General features: G+C 37.4%; 5 pseudogenes; all 5 read left to right on the top strand.

Moving 5' to 3' along the window:
- Nucleotides 1-2144: 2144 nt before the first annotated feature.
- LOC149552631 (5S ribosomal RNA) lies at nucleotides 2145-2263 on the top strand (annotated as a pseudogene).
- Nucleotides 2264-2861: 598 nt separating this feature from the next.
- LOC149552630 (5S ribosomal RNA) lies at nucleotides 2862-2980 on the top strand (annotated as a pseudogene).
- Nucleotides 2981-3575: 595 nt separating this feature from the next.
- Nucleotides 3576-3694, top strand: LOC149552629 (5S ribosomal RNA; annotated as a pseudogene).
- A 598-nt stretch (nucleotides 3695-4292) lies between these two features.
- Nucleotides 4293-4411, top strand: LOC149552628 (5S ribosomal RNA; annotated as a pseudogene).
- A 598-nt stretch (nucleotides 4412-5009) lies between these two features.
- LOC149552627 (5S ribosomal RNA) lies at nucleotides 5010-5128 on the top strand (annotated as a pseudogene).
- Nucleotides 5129-6872: the final 1744 nt, after the last annotated feature.

The following is a 6872-nucleotide window of genomic DNA, read 5'->3' as shown; positions in this document are numbered from 1 at the left end:
AGTTATTTAATTAAATAAGAAAAGTGTCTCTAATTAATTAAAGATTATTTAATTAATTAGAAAAAGTAATTATGAGAGCATATCTCATTTTATTAAAGTAAATATCTCAACAAAATCTCTCTTCAGTTCAAAAAGGGAAATTTCTAGTTCACTATTGATAAAAAATGAGTTAAATCAGTTAACTCCTTTTTCTACTCAAATTGAATCAGTTAACTCCTTATTTTACTCAAATTAAATTTGTTAACTCCATTTAATTTGAAAATCTCCCTTTATGACTGTACTTCACCTTTAATCATGACCGTTGATTGAAATCGATCTCAAGCGTTGATGAATTTCAGAAAAGTCTATTTAAGAGACCCTCATCTCTTCATTTTGAAAGGTTGAATGAGAATTTGCATCGAATTGTTGCTGGAATTCATACTCACATTTGCTCATATTCACATACGCAAAGATCAAGTTTGACCAAAAGTTGACCAGATTTAACCACGTTTGACTTGAGTTGACTAGTTTCGAAAAGAATTTTGAAATAATTAAACAAAATTATTTAATTAAAGGGAGTACTTATTTCTAATTAATTAAACAAAGTTATTTAATTAAATAATAAGCCATTCCTAATTAATTAAATGAAGTTATTTAATTAAATAAGAAGAGTGTCTCTAATTAATTAAAGATTATTTAATTAAATAGAAAAAGTAATTATGAGAGCATATCTCATTTTATTAAATTAAATATCTCAACAAAATCTCTCTTCAGTTCAAAAAGGGAAATTTCCAGTTCACTATTGATTAAAAATGAGTTAAATTAGTTAACTCCTTTTTCTACTCAAATTGAATCAGTTAACTCCTTATTTTATTCGAATTAAATCTGTTAACTCTATTTAATTTGGAAATCTCTCTTTATGACTGAACTTCACCTTTAATGCTAACTACTGATTGAAATCGATCTCAACCTTTGATGAATTCCAGGAAAGTCTATTTAAGAGACCCTCATCTCTTCATTTTGAAAGGTTGAACGAGAATTTGCATCGAATTGTTGCTCGAATTCATACTCACATTTGCTCATATTCACATACACAAAGATCAAGTTTGACCAAAAATTAACCAAATTTAACCACGGTTGACTTGAGTTGACTAGTTTCGAAAAGAATTTTGAAATAATTAAACGAAATTATTTAATTAAATGGAGTACTTACTTCTAATTAATCAAACAAAGTTATTTAATTAAATGAGAAGCCATTCCTAATTAATTAAATGAAGTTATTTAATTAAATAAGAAAAGTGTCTCTAATTAATTATAGATTACTTAATTAAATAGAAAAAATAATTATGAGAGCATATCTCATTTTATTAAATTAAATATCTCAAAAAAATCTCTCTTCAGTTCAAAAAGAAAAATTTTCAGTTCACTGTTGATCAAAAATGAGTTAAATCAGTTAACTCCTTTTTCTATTCAAATTGAATCAGTTAACTCCTTATTTTACTCAAATTAAATCTGTTAACTCTAATTAATTAAATAATAAAATTAATAACTATGTTTATTAATTAATTTATATTAATTAATTAATTTTTCGTCGTTATATTTGCACTACTCTTTTAGTTCTCGGAGCCCATTTTTGATCCCGTGTCCCCGTTCCCCAATTCAACTTCATTTTGGGTCCCCAAGCCTACTTCCGACTCCGGGATAGGAAGTTGCTGCGTCTTTCTTCTTGTCTTGGACGAGTTGCATTCTAGATGACGGACACGATGTTAAAACGATATTCCTCAACAAAGTGATCCCCATGTGGCTGAAACAGTTGATACAATAACAATGCGTTCTTATAATGGACAGAAGCTTATACATTACAACTCACGGTATTCAAAAACTTCTGAGGGTCATAACTTTTCACCCCCCACCTCCGTTCTTCTTGAAATTCTTGACAACGTAGATTCATTAGGAGATGTTACCCTCGTGGAATCTCGCGCCTTTCTTCCTATTGGCGCCTTCTGAGTGCCTCATAAGGCATATTCTTAATGTTAGAGTGCTCTTTACTTACTCGTGCATTCTGGGTGCCGCATAAGCCACGTTCAGAGTGCTGGATAAGGTGCATCCCAGATGAGGTGCAACCTGATGCATGCCCTAAGGTGAGGAGGCAACAATTTCATGTCAGGTGCGATCATACCAGCGTTAGTGCACCAAATCCCATCAGAACTCCGCAGTTAAGTGCGGTTGGGCCGGAGTAGTACTGGGATGGGTGACCTCCCGGGAAGTCCCAGTGTTGCACCCTTCCTTTACTTCTTAGACCGTGTCATCGTTATATTTGCAGTACTCTTTTAGTTCTCGGAGCCCATTTTCGATCGCGCGTCCCCGTTCCCCAATTCAACTTCATTTTGGGTCCCCAAGCCTACTTCTGACTCCGAGATAGGAACTTGCTGCATCTTTCTTCCTGTCCCAGACGAGTTGCATTCTAGATGATGGACACGATGTTAAAATGATGTTCCTCAACAAAGTAATCCCCGTGTGGCATAAACAGTCGATACAATAACAATGCGTTCTTATGATTGACAGAAGCTTATACATTACAACTCATGGTATTCCAAAACTTTCGAGGGTCATAACTTTTCACCCCCCACCTCTGTTCTTCTTGAAATTTTCAAAAACGTGGATTCAGTAGGAGATGTTATCCTCGTGGAAACTCACGCCTTTCTTCCTATTGGTGCCTTCTGAGTGCCCCATAAGGCGCATTCTTAATGTCAGGGTGCTCTTTGCTTGCTCATGCATTCTAGGTGCCCCATAAGGCACGTTCGGAGTGTTGGATAAGGTGCATCCCAGATGAGGTGCAACCCGATGCATGTCCTAAGGTGAGGACGCAATAGTTTCATGTCGAGTGTGATCATACCAGTGTTAGTGCACTGGATCCCATCAGAACTACATAACTAAGCACGCTTGGGCCGGAGTAGTACTGAGATGGGTGACCTCTCAGGAAGTCCTGGTGTTGCGCCCTTCCTTTACTTAGACCGTGTCGTCATTATATTTGCACTACTCTTTTAGTTCTCGGAGCCCATTTTCAATCGCCCGTCCCCGTTCCCCAATTCAACTTCATTTTGGGTCCCCAAGCCTATTTCCGACTCTGAGATAGGAACTTGCTGCATCTTTCTTCCTGTCCCGGACGAGTTGCATTCTAGATGACAGACACGATGTTAAAACGATGTTCCTCAACAAAGTGATCCCTGTGTGGCTGAAACAGTCGATACAATAACAATGCGTTCTTATGATGGACAGAAGCTTATACGTTACAACTCATGGTATTCAAAAACTTTTGAGGGTCGTAACTTTTCACCCCCCACCTCCGTTCTTCTTGAAATTCTCGACAACGTGGATTCATTAGGAGATGTTATCCCTGTGGAAACTCACGCCTTTCTTCCTATTGGCGCCTTCTGAGTGCCCCATAATGCGTATTCTTAATTTCGGAGTGCTCTTTACTTGCTCGTGCATTCTGGGTGCCGCATAAGCCATGTTCGGAGTGCTGGATAAGGTGCATCCCAGATGAGGTGCAACCTGAGGCATGCCCTAAGGTGAGGATGCAACAGTTTCATGTCGGGTGCGATCATACCAGCGTTAGTGCACCGGATCCCATTAGAACTCTGCAGTTAAGCGCACTTGGGCCAGAGTAGTACTGGGATGGGTGACCTCCCGAAAAGTCCCGGTGTTGCACCCTTCTTTTACTTCTTAGACTGTGTCATCGTTATATTTGCACTACTCTTTTAGTTCTCAAAGCCCATTTTTGATCACGCGTCCCAGTTCCCCAATTCAACTTCATTTTGGGTCCCCAAGCCTACTTTCGACTCTGGGATAGGAACTTGTTGCGTCTTTCTTCTTGTCCTAGACGAGTTGCATTCTAGATGATGGACAAGATGTTAAAACGATGTTCCTCAACAAAGTGATCCCCGTGTGGCTGAAACAGTCGATACAATAACAATGCGTTCTTATGATTGACAAAAGCTTATACATTACAACTCATGGTATTCGAAAACTTTCGAGGGTCATAACTTTTCATCCCCCACCTCCGTTCTTCTTGAAATTCTCGACAACGTGGATTCATTAGGAGATGTTATCCCCGTGGAAACTGGAGCCTTTCTTCCTATTGGTGCCTTCTGAGTGCCCCATAAGGTGCATTCTTAATGTCGGAGTGCTCTTTACTTGCTCGTGCATTCTAGGTGCCCCATAAGGAACGTTCAGAGTGCTAGATAAGGTGCATCCCAGATGAGGTGCAACCTGATGCATGCCCTAAGTTGAGGATGCAACAATTTTATGTTAGGTGTGATCATACTAGCGTTAGTGCATCGGATCCCATCAGAACTCCGCAGTTAAGCACGCTTGGGCCAGAGTAGTACTGGGATGGGTGACCTCCCGGGAAGTCCCATTGTTGCACTTTTATTTTACTTCTTAAACCGTGTCGTCGTTATATTTGCACTACTCTTTTAGTTCTCGGAGCCCATTTTCGATCGCGCATCCCCGTTCCCCAATTCAACTTCATTTTGGGTCCCCAAGCCTACTTTCGACTCTGGGATAGGAACTTGTTGCGTCTTTCTTCCTATCCTGGACGAGTTGCATTCTTGATGATGGACACAATGTTAAAACGATGTTCCTCAACAAAGTGATCCCCGTGTGGCTGAAATAGTCGATACAATAACAATGTGTTCATATGATGGACAGAAGCTTATACGTTACAAGTCATGGTATTCGAAAACTTTCGAGGGTCATAACTTTTCACCCCCCACCTCCGTTCTTCTTGAAATTCTCGACAATGTGGATTCATTAGGAGATGTTATCCCCATGGAAACTCGCGCCTTTCTTCCTATTGGTGCCTTCTGAGTGCCCCATAAGGCGTATTCTTAATGTTGGAGTGCTCTTTACTTGCTCGTGCATTCTGGGTGCCCCATAAGGCACGTTCAGAGTGCTGGATAAGGTGCATCCCAGATGAGGTGCAACCCGATGCATGCCTTAAGGTGACAACGCAACAGTTTCATGTCGGGTGCGATCATACCAGCGTTAGTGCACCGGATCCCATCAAAACACCGCAGTTAAGCGCGCTTGGGCTGGAGTAGTACTGGGATGGGTAACCTCTCGAGAAGTCCCGGTGTTGCGCCCTTCTTTTACTTCTTAAACTGTGTCATCATTATATTTGGACTACTCTTTTAGTTCTCGGAGCCCATTTTCGATTGTGCATCCCCGTTCCCCAATTCCACTTCATTTTGGGTCCCCAAGCCTACTTCCAACTCCGGGATAGGAACTTGCTACGTCTCTCTTCCTATCCCGGACGAGTTGCATTCTACATGATGGACACGATGTTAAAATGATGTTCCTCAACAAAGTGATCCCCGTGTGGTTGAAACAGTCGATACAATAACAATGCGTTCTTATGATTGACAGAAGCTTATACGTTACAACTCATTGTATTCGAAAACTTTCGAGGGTCGTAACTTTTCACCCCCACCTCCATTCATCTTGAAATTCTCGACAACGTGGATTCATTAGGAGATGTTATCCTCGTGGAAACTCGCACCTTTCTTCCTATTGGTGCCTTCTGATTGCCCCATAAGGCGCATTCTTGATGTCGGAGTGCTCTTTACTTGCTCATGCATTTTGGGTGCCCCATAAGGCATGTTTGGAGTGTTGTATAAGGTGCATCCATTTAATTAAATAACTTTTTTTAATTAATTAGAAGAAAGTACTCCATTTATTTAAATAATTTCATACTCACATTTTATTAATTGTCGTTGGAATTCATACTCACATTTGCTTATATTCACATACGCAAAGATCAAGTTTGACCAAAAGTTGACCAAATTTAACCACGGTTGACTTGAGTTGACTAGTTTCGAAAAGAATTTTTAAATAATTAAACGAAATCATTTAATTAAATGGAGTACTTACTTCTAATTAATTAAATAAAGTTATTTAATTAAATGAGAAGCCATTCCTAATTAATTAAATGAAGTTATTTAATTAAATAAGAAAAGTGTCTCTAATTAATTAAAGATTATTTAATTAAATAGAAAAAATAATTATGAGAGCATATGTCATTTTATTAAATTAAATATCTCAACAAAATCTCTCTTCAGTTCAAAAAAGGAAATTTCTAGTTCACTATTGATCAAAAATGAGTTAAATCAGTTAACTCCTTATTTTACTCAAATTGAATCAGTTAACTCTTTATTTTACTCAAATTATATCTATTAACTCCCTTTAATTTGGAAATCTCCCTTTATGACTGAACTTCACCTTTAATCCTGATCGTTGATTGAAATCGATCTCAACCGTTGATGAAGTCTAGGAAAATCTATTTAAGAGACCCTCATCTCTTCATTTTGATAGGTTGAATGAGAACTTGCATCGAATTGTTGTTGGAATTCATACTCACATTTGCTCATATTCACATACGCAAAGATCAAGTTTGACCAAAAGTTGACCAGATTTAACCATAGTTGACTTGAGTTGACTAGTTTCGAAAAGAATTTTGAAATAATTAAACGAAATTATTTAATTAAATGGAGTACTTACTTCTAATTAATTAAACAAAGTTATTTAATTAAATGAGAAGCCATTCCTAATTATTTAAATGAAGTTATTTAATTAAATAAGAAAAGTGTCTCTAATTAATTAAAAATTATTTAATTAAGTAGAAAAAGTAATTATGAGAGCATATCTAATTTTATTAAATTAAATATCTCAAAAAAATCTCTCTTTAGTTCAAAAAGAGAAATTTCCAGTTCACTATTGATAAAAAATGAGTTAAATCAGTTAACTCCTTATTTTACTCAAATTAAATCTGTTAACTCCCTTTAATTTGGAAATCTCCCTTTATTAAATAACTAAATTACTTATTTTCACTA

The sequence above is a fragment of the Cupressus sempervirens genome, chromosome 6 (assembly GCF_028749045.1).
Source record: "Cupressus sempervirens isolate cs-2001-9-10 chromosome 6, ASM2874904v1, whole genome shotgun sequence".
NCBI lineage: Eukaryota > Viridiplantae > Streptophyta > Pinopsida > Cupressales > Cupressaceae > Cupressus > Cupressus sempervirens.
Note: the sequence above shows the minus strand (reverse complement) of the source record. Positions and strands in the feature narration are given on the sequence as shown.